Genomic DNA, 14,791 nt, shown 5'->3' with positions numbered 1-14,791 from the left:
TCAATCAAAAAGAAATGTTAGCTGTACAGAATGCTCTGACAGCCTTCAAGGACCACATTCTTCTGGGACAACTAATGGTAAAGATGGACAACACCACTGTTATGTGGTACATAAACAAGCAGGGGGGTACACATTCTTACCCCCTCTGCAGACTAGCCATGACATTGTGGAACTCAGCCTTGAGCTACTAAGTGCACCTACAAGCTCAATTCCTGCCAGGAGAATTAAATACACTGGCAGACAGACTAAGCAGAAACCTCATGGACTCACACAAGTGGAAACTGGAACCAAGGATTTTCAACATGTTGACAAGCAAATGGGGGAGCCCAGATATAGACCTGTTTGCCTCTCCCCAGAACTACCAATTGGACAAATTTTGCACAAGGACTCCCCACAAACAAGTCTGGAAAGTGGATGCTCTGTCCTTCAGCTGGAAAAACCTATCAGTCTGTGCCTTCCCCCCTCTGCCTCTGCTCTCCAACGTACTACTAAAAATCAAACAGGACAAACCAAGGATGATTTTGATTGCTCCAGACTGACCGCGCCAACACTGGTACCCCCTCCTGAGCAGTGTGTCATGGTTATCCCCATGGCACCTGCCTCTGACTCCTTCCCTGTTGTCTCAGCAGGAGAACCAGACTCTGCACCCTCAGCTTCTAACACTGAACCTTGCAGCCTGGCTAATTACATAATCTCTCCTTTACCATCCCTCAGTAAACCTGTGATGGATATAATTTTAGAGGCAAGAAGGCATAGTACTAGAAAATCTTAAGCTGAAAAATGGAAAAGATTCTGTGCCTGGATCCAATCTCAAGGGATGAGCACAGCAGCGCCCAATTTACCTCAGATTTTACAATACTTAACTGAGATGCTTCACAAGGGCCTGTCTTTTTCCTCCATTAAAATCCATGCCTCAGCAATTTCAGCTCATTGTAACACAGAACCTCCCCTCTTCTCTCATCCACTGCTTAAGCAGTTCCTCAGAGGGGTCAAACATTTGAGACCACCCAGGAGAGCTCCAACCTCAGCCTGGGACCTTAACTTTGTTTTGGAGAAACTCACTCTACTTCCTTTCGAGACAGCTGCTACTGCAGAGTTAAAATGTCTTTCTTGGAAAACAGCTTTCCTTTTAGCAATCACTTCAGCTAGAAGGGTATCTGAATTACAGGCCCTTATGGTAGTGGAGCCTTTCATCATCTTTCATGCAGACAGGGTGTCCCTCAGAACTAATCCATCCTTCATGCCCAAGGTGGTATCCAGTGGGGCTCTTAATCAGTCCATTCATTTGCCAACTTTCTTTCCCAATCCACAGAACAAAGGGGAACAGATACTGCCTTCCTTAGATGTGCACAGACAACTTAGATTCTACTTGGACAGGACTAAACCTCAAAGGAAATCTGAACAACTACTGGTGGCATTTGCTGCAGGGACAGATGGGAGGCTATTTCAAAGCAAACCATTTCTAAATGGATAGGCCATTGCATTCATTTCTGCTATAAGCACCATGGAAAACCTATCCCCCAGGGGATCAGACCTCACTCCACCAGGGCTGCATCTGCCTCTACAGCCTTTCTCAGAGGCATCCCTACCAGGGACGTCCTAGAAGCTGCTACCTGGAGTTCTGTACATACTTTCACCAAGCATTATCATTTGCCAGTTTTCTCTAAATCCAGAGCTGGCTTTGCCACTGCCATCTTGCAGGGCCTTCTAGCTGGTCCTAATGCTATCTAATTTCCTCCTCCCAACCATAGCTTTGGGAATCTACCCAAATGTAATGACTGCAACAGTGAAACACAAAGAACATAGTACAGTTGTGTACACTTACCATAAATGTAGATGTTCAAGTGTATTCACTGTTGCAGTCCTGGTTACCCTCCCTCCAGCCCTCTAACTTCTTTTGGCTATACCTCTACTTTCCTTTACTATGCTTAAAAGCCTTTTTTGGTGTATTTGCTTTTTTGTTGGAGGTATATCATTGTACTTTTATATTTAATTGCTTCCCATTAGGGGGCACCTGACATCTGGGGCAAGAAAAACTGATGTAATGGCGTTGGCTGCATGTTTTATACCCCTGACTATCTGACGTCATGGAAGAAGGGACAGCAACTGATGCAGGACCCAAGACTTTGGTAATCAGGCCAACTGAGGGCTACCTGCAAGCAGATAACCCAAATGTATTGACTGCAACAGTGAATACACTCTAACATCTACATTTATGGTAAGTGTACACAACTGTACTTTCCCGGAGAAAATGTTGACTCTGAAATCCGTTTCTAACACATCCGTGCGTCTTCTTTCCCATGCCATGGAAGGAGCAGCTAGGGTGGCTGGGACTGGCGTAGCTATGAGGCAGGATGCCTGGCTCAGACTCTGTCAATTCGCGGACCCCTTCAAGGTGTTTTTCACGAATGCTCCCTTTGACGGGTCCTCCCTTTTTGGGAAGACAGTTCGTGACACTTTAGTCCAGAGCGAGAAGGACGGGAAGACTCTGTCTGCCATCGGAGTCCACTTCTCTAGCCTTCAAACATCCTTTTCTAGGAATCATAGAGGGCAGAAGAATATGTGGTTCCAAAAATCTCAGTTTTCCCGGGACACTCAGAACAACTCATTCCCTAGAGGCAGAGGGGGACAAGACAGACGCCACCCCAGAGGCAGAGGGGGTCCGAGGAACTTTGGGTCAAGGGAGACCTTCTTGGACAGACCTGGGCAGCAACTTTGAGTGGTTGCCCGACTGTCCTACTCTGGAGACAGTCTAGGGAAGATTGTCATTGCACCTAACGGCTTGGGAGTCCATCATGACAGACCGTTGGGTGCTCCAAATAATATTCAGAGAATACTCCATCCCATTCATCGCCCCACCTATCCAATCAAAGCGCCTCCCGGATGTCCCACCTGCTCAAAGGGAGGCTGCAGCACATGAAATTTCAAAGCTGCTTTACAATCGGGCCATCAAATTGGTCCCTCCTGATCAGTCCGGATTAGGCGTTTACTCCAGGTTCTTTTTAGTGCCAAAAAAGACAGGGGACGTCAGACACATATTGGACCTGTCTACCCTGAACCTGTCGGTAGCCAAGCAGAAATTCCGGATGGTCAACTTACAGTCCATGCTACCTTATCTCCGAGAATGCGACTGGATGTGCTCGATAGACCTCCAGGACGCTTACTACCACATCAAGATTTGCAGAAGCTCCAGGAGATTTCTTCGCTTCCGGCTGGGAGCCAATCATTTCCAGTTCAGAGCCCTACCCTTTGGTCTCACCATAGACCCCAGGGTGTTTACTAAGATTATGGCAGTAGTAGCAGCTCACCTGAGGCTTCAGGGAATTCAGGTGTTTCCTTAACTAGACGATTGGCTCCTCGCTGCTACCACCAAGCGTCTACTTTGCATGGCCAGAGACTCCTTTCTGCATCTTGCAGTCAATCTAGGGATCACCAACAACATGTCCAAGTCCCGCCTAAATCTGACACAGACCTTGGAATTCATAGGGGCATGGTTGGACACTCTACATTACAAGTTTTTCTCACTCAGGACAGGGTCCAGAACCTACGGGCCCATGTGTCAGTAATCCTCGGCCCCAGGGCACCAAAGGTGAGCGACATTCTCTGCGCCCTAGTCTCCATGGCAGCAGCAATTTCAATTCTACCATGTGCGCGCCTTCACATGAGGGTGCTTCATTGGACCTTGGCAGTTCAGTGGTCTTGGTTAGACCTCCCCATAAACTACCCTATACAGATCAGCAGAGCCTGCAAGACTTCTCTTCTTTGGTGGCTCCAATCGCCGGAAATCTTGGCAGGTCGTCCATTCTTAACATCCCCAGCCCAAGCCGCAGTGACCACGGACATCGCCGGAAATCTTGGCAGGTTGTCCATTCTTAACATCCCCAGCCCAAGCCGCAGTGACCACGGACATCGCCGGAAATCTTGGCAGGTTGTTCATTCTTAACATCCCCAGCCCAAGCCACAATGACCACGGATGCCTCCCAGCTCGGGTGGGGAGGCACTTTATGGGAAGGACAGTCGCGCGATTTCCACCAGTTGGTTTCTGATTGCAACGCACATCCCAGGACGCTCCAAAATTTTAGCGGGCAGATTGAGCCAGGCTATTCTAATGCCATACAAGTGGTCTCTGAAACGGTTAGTAGCGGAGGAGATCTTCCTAGCATGGGGGTCATCTTGCTGTGATCTCTTCGCATCTCCTTCCAACGTGAAGTGCAGCAAGTTCTTCGCTCTGATCCCCTCCCCAGGGGACTCACCCTGAGATGCTGTATTCCATGCTTGGCCTCCCAGGTTACTGTATGCCTATCGCCCGCTACCTCTCATTCCGATGTTTCTTCAGAAAGCTTACTGACTGGGTTGCAGAGTGATCCTCATTGCCCCATTCTGGCCTTGTCAAGTGTGGCTCCCCTTCCTCTAGTCTTATGCTCTAACTCCTCCACTGATTTTGGATCCCTGCCCGGACCTCATATCCCATCCTTCGGGCATCAATCCGCCTGACCTGGACAGCCTCAAGCTGATGGCTTGGTTGCTCCAGTTCCCCTGATCGCTAGGACTCACGGTTTATCATCTTCAGTAAAGAGTATTCTGGTGGCATCCCTCAAAGTTTCTACTAGGAAGGTTTATCACAGCAAATGGAAACGCTTCTCTATTTAGGCTTCTCAGAGAAACATAGATCCATTTACTGCCCCGGTTCCTGCAGTGTTGGAGTTTGTCATATATTTTTCAACAAGGGGCTAGTTCCTCCACAGTGAAAGTACAACTGGCAGCCATATCTAATTTTCATATTGGCAAAAATTTGAATGCTCTGGCCTCTTTGAGATTGTGCAAGGCCTTTCTAAAAGGTACTTTTCTCTTGCGTCCCCTAGTTAAGAATTCTGTCCCTCCTTGGGACCTTACTCTAGTTCTGCAGGCATTGGTGGCACCCCCTTTTGAACCAGCAGCATCAGTAGACTTAAAATTCCTGTCCTGGAAGACAGCCTTTTTTAGTGGCCATTAGTTCGGCTAAAAGGGTTTCTGAGATACAAGCTTTGTCTGCCGTGCCCCCCTACTTGATCTTTCATAAAGACTTACCAAAAGTGGCTTCTGAATCTAATATTAACCAGATGATTAATCTGCCTGTGTTTTTTCCAATTTTCCAGAACAAGGGTGAATATAAGCTGCACTTGCTAGATGTTCATAGACAGCTTTGTTTCTGTTTACACAGGACTAAACAATTTCGTAAGTCTGACCAATTATTCCTGTCCTTTTCTAGACCCTTTTTGGGCAAGGCCATTTCCAAGGTCTCTTTAGTCAGATGGATTACACAATGTATATTGCAAGTCTGCAGGGATAAAGGCCTATTCCCACCTGGTCCTATTAAAGCTCATTCCACCAGATCTGTGGCAACTTCTGCTGCTTTTTGGTCTAGGGTTTCTCCTGATGATATCTGTGCAGCAGAGACCTGGGCAAGGCCACATACATTTATCTCAAGTAAGTTGGATTTGCTCTGTAGAGGGAGAGCATCCTTTGGCTCTGCGGTGCTCAGGAATATCCTTCCATGAGGACCTCCCAGGAGTTTTGGTAGATGGGGACTCTGTCTCACAGGTTGCAGATAAATGAAGTTAACTACTTCAGATAAAGAAGTTATGTACTCACCATAACGTTCCATCTGAGTAGTTATACTTCATTTTCTGCAACCGTCCCTCCCTCCTTCCTCCGGACCTGTTCTAGGTTAACGTTATTGAGTTGCTAATAGTTTGGTTAGTGGCAAACTCGATCTGAGGGAAGGTAGGAGAGGTGAGGGATTATGGGTAAGGGGAGGAGCTTGGAGCAGATGCTTGGTAAAATGTTGCCGGCTTGGATCCGATATGGATCCGAATACCCACATGTTGCAGAAAGTGAAGTATAACTACTCATATGGAATGTTATGGTGAGTACATAACTTCTTTTTACCTAAACTTAGTAAATGTACATGCAAAAGATGTGCTTAAACATAATTTCATTTTTACTTATAGGCTACTGTATATGGCCATTGTAAAACTTCATGCATTGTTCTGTGTATACCACATTAACACAATGCTACTAAAGATATCACTTCATAAGAATAAACAATTGTGCAAAGACTGGTACTACTGCAGTGCTGTAACTGTGTGAATATTAGAAATTGGCAGATGTAGCTGTATCATTGTAACAGACTCCTAACATCATTGTCTGGGGATGGCAGCTGTACCTTTGCTCTATAAACTTCGTTTTTGTTACATATTTCAAGTGTAACTAAAAATAAAACACATCATAAACACAAATGCACTTTACAAGTAGCTGAAAAGATTAAATTTTTGATGTAAAATGACTCCAACTTGAAACTAAAAACAAATTGTTTAATCGCGTCTTTGTTTTCTGAGCTATTTTAATGCATTAAAATAACTGTAGGTGGTGCTTATAAAATTTTAATATGTTTTTCTACAAAATGGCCAACGCGGTGCCTGACATATTAAAGTGATCTTGTTTCATTCCTTTCTTGTCCATTTCAAGTCCTCTTTATACGAGTCAAGCTGGCCATAAGGAAGTGATGCTGTCAGCAGTGTGAATCACAGGCATTTTGCACACCTTCTGTTGCAGGAGTGGTTGCACTATATTCCTGAATGACCATCATAGACATTTCCTTGAGAACTTGTTTTAAGCAATTCAGAGCAATTTTAAAACTCCTGCCAAAGAAAATAGCCAAATTCCAGGCTTTTTTAGGGATTGTAATTTTCCTAGTCCGGTAGGTTCATAGGTAAGTACTAGGCTAGCTGCCCTTATGGGCCATTTTAAGCCTAACCAGTTTCCCTTTTTGTGCCTGAAATAACCTACCTATTTGGTTATAGACTGGCCTTACCCATCCTGTGGTTGATAATTTTGTATTAACTCTAATGAGAATAACTAGGATGATACTATAGATAATTTGAGGGGAACCTTGCATGGGATAAAGCATTTAGGAGCTGCATCTGTCCATTAGTAGTAGTACAGGGGCAGTCTTGGGGTAAGTGTTCTGTTTCCCATCCATAGATCTAAGTTGTGCTTGAAAATGGACAAGGATGATTTCTGTGTTATGCAGATGGAGAGTCAGTTCCATAGCAGTGGTATCCTCTGTGAAATGTACCTGTCCCGCCAAACCATTCTGTTCATAGATTTATTGGTTCATAGACTAGTATAGATTAGTACTAGCCTAACTACCCCTGTGGGCCATTTTAAGCCTAGCCAATTACCCATTTGAGAATCAAACCCTGCACCTTGTGTCTGTAATATAAACACCTTAACCATTATGCCAAACAATCCCTAGACTGAGTATTTCTGATGCCATTTGACTTGCTGATGTGCAGTAAGTCCATCATTAATGGTTTGGAGGATACTTTGTATGCCAGACACAAATCACCTCTTATTAGTCTCTAGGATACCGAATTTAGTGACAAGGCTTTAAGTCTCTGCTATGAGCACTGACAGACCTTCCCCCACCCTATTCTTGAGGTGTCAAAGCTTGTACTGCAATCCAATAACTGTTAACACTGCTGCAAAGAACTTGTTTTTCTACTTTCCAGTGTCTGCAGCAGTAACAAGATGAGTTTTGTATTATTCTGACTGTTGGAGAAATATGCTGATGTACTTGCTGTTTTGCTCATAAGTATTTTATAAGCAAAGCACAAAAAAGTGCAACTGCCTGCTCCAACTGAAGAACAGATGTCTTCATGCATGATATTGTTCCACTTTTGTTGCATTGCTTACCCTTTGATTTATAATATTGCAGCATACCAGTACTTCATCAAAACCATAATAATTGAGCATGACAAATCACTAAATGGGCATGTAAGGCTAACATTATTTTCTATATCATTGTTGCAGTTACAGAAAGTACAACTTACAAGTGGATCACTGTACAAAATATGTGGCCTGCTATTAGAGTTGCAGTCTTTTTAGATGCTCAAAGTGGGACATTCTTACAGAAGGCTGAGATTGTGCAGGAAAAACATGCCATCCTCAAATGAAAAAATAATCCTCATATTACCAAAATGCACTGTGATGTGCAATGTTGGTTATTGATACTACTTTTTAGGATATTAATATGACTTAAATGTAGTATTGAAGCTTTTTGTGACATTTAGAAAAAAAGTGAAAAAATACTTTCTTGTAAAATATGGACGCTTCTGCCTGACTCATCACTGCTATGCAGAAAGAGATCCAGGTGGCAAACATCAACCAGATGCACTGATACAGTTTCTCTTCCTTTCTCCAATAAAGGCAGTAGAAAAGTTTCCTAACACTGTCTTTTTATAGCAGCTGCTGACCTGCCGAGTTCAGTAGGACTAGCTGCCTATAAGACTGTGGGCAGTACCCAGGGTTGCCAGATTTCCAGCACCCCAGGTAGGGACAAAAAAGAAGAAGAAGGTCTCTCACGGCAAAAAAAGGTCTTCGGCAACTGAAGACCAAAAAAAAAAAAAAAGTTCTTTAATGCGGAACAGAGTTCCACATTAAAGAAGTGAGCTCACTCAGTAGCTCTGCACTAAACACGGAGCTTCTCATGTTTAATGCATTGCAGTCCCGCATTCAACACGAGAAGCTCCGTGTTTAGCGATTTTTGATTGGCCCGTATACCGGCATATGGGCCAATCAAAAATCGCTAAACACGGAGCTTCTCGTGTTTAATGCGGAACACAAGAAGTTCCGTGTTTAGCAATTTTTGATTGGCCCGTATGCCAGGTATACGGGACAATCAAAAAAAAAAAAAAAAAGCGGAGGCTGGCCGGGATTTAAACCGGCAGGGCGGGACTCAGGATCAGGCTGCTGATCTCGGGACAGTCCCGCCCAAATAGGGACGTCTGGCAACCCTGGCAGTACCTGACAGGGAGAACTGCATATTTCTCTTTGTCTATGCTATGCCATGCGGGCAGAGACAAATTCCTCTGCCAACATATGTGAGACGTTAAGCTTAAAAAAGGTGGGTGAGCTTTCCCTTCCTTTGATCCCAAGACAAGTGTTTACACAGTACCGGTAACAGGTTGTAGGGAGTAAGGCAACCTAAGGAATAAGTTAAACTGTAAGATAGAGCGGACTTGGAAGTTTGGCATAATGGTTAAGGTGTTTACCTTACAAACACAAGGTCGAGGGTTTAATTCTCAGATGGGCTAAATGGTTAGGCTTAAAATGGCCCACAAAGGCAGTTAGCCTACTACTAACCTATGAACTTTTCCTTTAACCCACTTAGTCAATCAACAAGCAAGTAGCAACAGTAAATAAGTAATGAGTTTAGCTTCTGCCTGTAGTCTATTATGTAAACAACTTCCCGTTCATTGTGGCATGCATATTGCTGTAGTCCTTTTTTATGCATTGCTATCTGCTACATTAACATAAAAAATCTGATTTTCTTTTGCATAATTCTTATTTTGTATGCACCAGCAACTATGTCAAGAAAGGAGCTAAATGTGTCCAGTTCTGCACCAGTTCTACAGTGTAGAGATTTTAGTATTGACTGTGCCCAAGATAGCTTACATTTATCTAATGACCTAGGCACTGGGGATAAATAAATGTGAATGACTGTCCAAGTTCGTTTTACCTATCCTGGTGGAAGACTGCCATTTTGAGATAGGTCCAGTGCTATATTTTCATGCACAGGGATTTGGAGGCATGAGGCTGACTAGCTAGTGTAGGCAGTCCAGCAAAGCATTTGCAGAATGAAGAAACATGTAGTTGCATCACGTTGATTTGATCAGGCATTGCTTTGTACGTAGTAGCCAACAGCAGTGGATGTTAGAAGCATTAAGGAAATCTCCAAGTTTTCCTGCTAGATCATGGTTATGGTTATTTTCATTCTGGCATCTTTTGGTGGCAGGATTGGGAAGGAAAATATGAGCTTACTACAGATGCAGACCGATGGTTTTAGGGTTAGAAGGTGAAAAATGTTCTTTACACTTGGCACCTTTTTCTTTAGAAAAATATCAATGTAGCTGTTAAAAATGCTGATAGTCATGGTAATTTCATCAGTGGAGCACCAAAGACCATTAAATAATGGCATGCCATTATTAGTTATGTGTATTCCACACTCAGTTAGTGGAATATGCTATTCAGCTGATCCCACCATGTGTTGTCCATTACCTTACTTGGATAGAAGGAAGTTTCTTTGCTCACCAGTGGGAGTGGGGAGCCTTGAGCAGCCTACCTGTCCCTGTAGGAAGTGACCTCAGCACAAGAGCTGTAGTAATTGGTTGTTTTGGACCATTTCTAGCTCTTTTGTAGTTCCCTGTTTAAAATCCGCGTTTGCACGACTTTGCGCGGTTGTGCGCATCAGCGCCAGTTAAACTTCTTCTGGCTCCGCCAAGTCTGCTCTTCAAATTTTCCCTTAAGGAAGCTCTACTCTTAGTATAATCAGACTACTCGCTATATTATAAGCCTAGCACTTGTTCTTAAAACTTCTCTACTAAGTAAGCACTACATCCACCTACCACCCCTGTGAATATCCACTTCCCTTAAAGGCACAGCACTCCTTTATACTGTTCCAGCATGTCGAGTGGTAGAGTACTGGCGTCCTCTCCAGTTCAGCTGGTTAATCTGGGTATCTTGAGACAATGCTACAATTGTCTCATGTACACAGACAACCCTCTCCTCCTCCCAACAAACACAAATACATGTGAGAGATGCAACTATATAGCCAAACTGGAGGCTGAACTCTCTCAACTCAGGGCTGGCATGACCAGACAGGAGGAGATGGTAACCACACACACAGCAAACCCAGTCCCACATAGACCTACCACAACTGCAAACCAAACACATAAAAACACAAAGACATACTCGGAGGCTCTGATAAAAAACTTACCAAAACAACAGAGGCTCCCAAAGCAGACATCCAAAAATCCACCACCTCAAAACAAAACACATGCAACACATACTTCAATAAATCAGTGTGTCAACCAATCACAGCCCTTAAGGCCAAACACCATGCCTGATACACTAGTAATAGGTGACTCTATAGTCAGACACACTGATGTCCCGCTTACCAGGCTGAACAAGGAGAGGGTGACTGTGAGCTGCCTATCGGGAGCTAGGATCCGCCACATAACACACGCACTCAGGTCACTCCAAAGCAAGTACAAATATGACTCCGTCATTGTCCATGCTGGCGTGAATGACCTGAGACGTACCTCCCTGGACTACATGAAAAGAGACATAGAGGAGCTCTCTGATTATGTAGCCCAGGCTGGTATGACCCTGACCCTGAGCAGCATCTTGCCCTCATCAAGAATGATGCCACAATACAAAGACAAGATGATCAGCTTTAATAATTGGCTCAAGTACTGGTGTCATTCTAAGGGGATCCAATGTCTGTCTGCCTGGGATGACATGTTGGACAAGCCACGCTGCTTTGCAAGGGACAGCTTGCACCTGTCACCACTGGGCTTCCGGATATTGGCCAAGGCTCTTTCCACCCCCATAGTGCCTTTTTTAGGCAAGGTTCAAAAGACAAACCCACCTCCTTAGAAAACAAAAATGAAAATGAAAAAAAAAATTAAGGGTAATGCTGCTCAACACCAGAAGTCTAATTCTCAAGATGCAGGCACTCAATGCACTCCTCAGTATGGAGAACATCGACGTCTGTGCAGTAACTGAAACCTGGTTCAAGGCTCCTGAGAGCACCCCAGCGCTACCAGGCTATACCTCGTATCATGCTTTTCGGCCCCAAAACCCGGGCGAACCACAAAGGGAGGGGGAGTGTCCATATTCATCAAGGACACCCACACCTCCAGGTTAGTAGCAACACATGAAGCATCAGAGACCATACAGGTGCAACTAACCATAGGCAAAACTGCTATACAACTGGTAGCATGTTACAGACCACCCTCCCAATCTCAGGAACCCCACTCAGCCTTCCTGAAGACATTGGAGGATATGAATGCATCACAAAATACCATCATACTGGGAGACTTCAACTACCCAAACATAGATTGGGTACATTATTCTAGCCCTAACACCCTAGCCCAAAGGTTCCTGGAATTCATAAATTCAAATGCACTGGAACAACTAGTCACCTCTCCCACTAGGTGAGATAATATACTAGACCTGATCATCACAAACATGGGGACAAAATGCTCCACACCAGAGGTATACCCCTCACTAGTGAGATCTGACCACAAACTAATCACCCTGGATATACATATCCCACCTCCACCCCCAGCACAAAAGACCACAGTGAAAAACTTCTCAAAAGCAGACTTCACTCTTCTTAAGACTGAGATGGTATCCTTTAAGCCCACTGGGCCAGTGGATACCACATCCCACAATGCCAAATCCTTCACAAATGCTTTCTATGGACATCTCCAAGAATGCATGGATCATGCAATCCCAAATAAATCCAAGTCCCTCTCCACCAAAGACAAGCGTCCTGTCTGATGGACCTCAGCCATTAACAAATTGTATAACAAAAGAAGGAAGCTACTGCACGACAGAGCAAAATCCACGACAGAGCAAAATCCCATAAAGGGAAGACATCTCTGATCAACATTAGCAGAAAACTACGTTCTCTCATAAAAACATCCAAGGCCAACTTTGAGAGAAAAATCGCTAAGGACACTAAAGATAACCACAAAGCCTTCTTCAGCTATGTTAGAAACCTGGGCAGAAACCCTCAGAGTTAGTTCACAACAACAAAAAATACACTGAACCCACAGATATTGCAAACATTCTGGCTGACAGGTTCAGTGCAAATTTCTCCCCCCCCCTCACCCCCAAAAGAAGAAATACTTATCCCAGCTGAATGTAATCTCCCTGTCATCTCAGATGTCCAAGTGAGAACCGCCCTCAACAAAGCTAAAAACACAGCATCAATGGGACCTGACGGTATCCCAGGTTGCGTGCTATGTGAACTCCAAGAGGAGCTAAACTCGCACATAAAAATGCTATTTAACCTTGGCCTTACTACAGGATATGTACTTGAACACTGGCGTACAGCAACAGTGGTCCCACTCCACAAGGGGGGTACCTCTGCAGACCCTGGGAACTACCGCCCCATAAGCTTAACCAGCCTGGTCTGCAAAGCTATGGAAAGAATCATTATGGAACTCATAAACAGAGACATAGGGGACCTACAGACACTTGACCCCACCCAGTTCGGCTTTGTAAAGGGCAGATCCTACCTTTTGAACCTGGTTGACTTTTTCGAAACAGTCACTAGAGCCATTGATGAGGGAAAAGCAGTCCATACAGCCTACCTGGACTTGGCTAAGGCCTTTGACACAATACCCCACTCAGGCATCATAGATAAGCTCACCAGCTTAAACGTAAACCCTTATGTCACTAGATGGGTTGCAAACTGGCTAAAGGACAGAACCCATAAAGTTAAAATCGCTGGAGCAATGTCAGACTCAAAGCCAGTCACAAGTGGTGTCCCACAGGGATCTGTCCTGGGACCCCTCTTGTTCGGCATTTATTTCTCAGATGTTAAAGCAAACATGGGAGGGTTGTGGCTGACAAAGTTCGCAGATGACTGCAAACTAGGTGCCATAGTCGATACACCAGCGGACACATACATCCTACAAAAAGGCCTCACAGAAACGGACAACTGGTGCCGGAGTCACGGCCTTAAACTAAATGCCAAAAAATGTATAGTCATCCCCTTTGGGAAAAACAAAGTACCCACAAATTATCACATAGACAGCAACCCACAGAGTACGGAAAAAGTAATAGGAGACCTAGTGACCCAAGTCGACAGTGACCTCTCATTTGAAACCCACGTTGCCAAAGTGGTTAGAAAAACATTCTACCTTGCACACCTCATCATGAAGGGATTCACATCCAGATCCAAGGATGTCATTGTACCCCTATACTCCTCCCTCATCAGACCCATGATTGAGTACAATGCCCCATTTGGTATGTACCTCACCCGGCATTTGCAACAGCTGGAGAGACCACAAAAGTACCTCACCAAGAGGATCAAGGGTCTCCAACATATGTCTTATTCTGCCAGACTAAAGAAACTCCAGCTCTATTCAGTAGCATACCGCCTGCTCAGAGGTGATCTCTGCCTGACATACAAGGCCATGTCCAATCAGGATCTGATGGACATGCTCCACCTCAAAAAATCCAAATCCATCAGGACCACAAGAGCTAAAGACTTAAATCTCAGCACAAGTATGAATAGGACATGCTGGAAGGATAGATTCATAACCTCGAGGCTTCCCATGCTTTGGAACAAGATCCCAGTTCATGTTAGGCAGAGCCCCTCACTGACTCTCTTCAAGAGAAATCTTGATGAGTGGATGGGAGATCGTAAGTTTACCCAAGGGGTCACATCTGTGTCACTGCTAGACAGGGGCACAGTAAATTAATTCTATTATATAAGGGGGCCTTCATTGTGCCACTACTAGACAGAGGCACAGTATTCTAAATCTATTCTGTGCATTTTTGTACCATTTCATGGGGTGGCGAAAGCCACATCACTATGGCTAGGCTTACAAATGCCCCAGGGCAGATAGCCTAGTACTAAACTATGAAACTATGTCATCATATGCAGTACACATGCCACAACAAAAGGCTTTATAAAAGCTCTGCATTCTCTTGTCAGTGGGAGAGACCGCCTCATGATCTGCGTGGCTTTGCATAAGGTGGTGTCAGCTGAACAACTGTCCAACAGATATAGCCTTCTGTTGTCAGTGAAACATTTCTCATCACCAAGCATCTTTGCTGAAGATTATCCCACTAAGAACCTTTAAAGTGTAACATCCATGTTGAAAGGTGTTTCCAATGCAACATTTCAAAAACCTTTAAATAACTGGTTTTATTGACTAAGTAAAGA

The sequence above is a fragment of the Protopterus annectens genome, chromosome 17.part0 (genome assembly GCF_019279795.1).
Source record: "Protopterus annectens isolate FY-2018-M chromosome 17.part0, PAN1.0, whole genome shotgun sequence".
Taxonomy (NCBI): domain Eukaryota; kingdom Metazoa; phylum Chordata; order Ceratodontiformes; family Protopteridae; genus Protopterus; species Protopterus annectens.
This window is presented reverse-complemented; position numbering follows the sequence as displayed.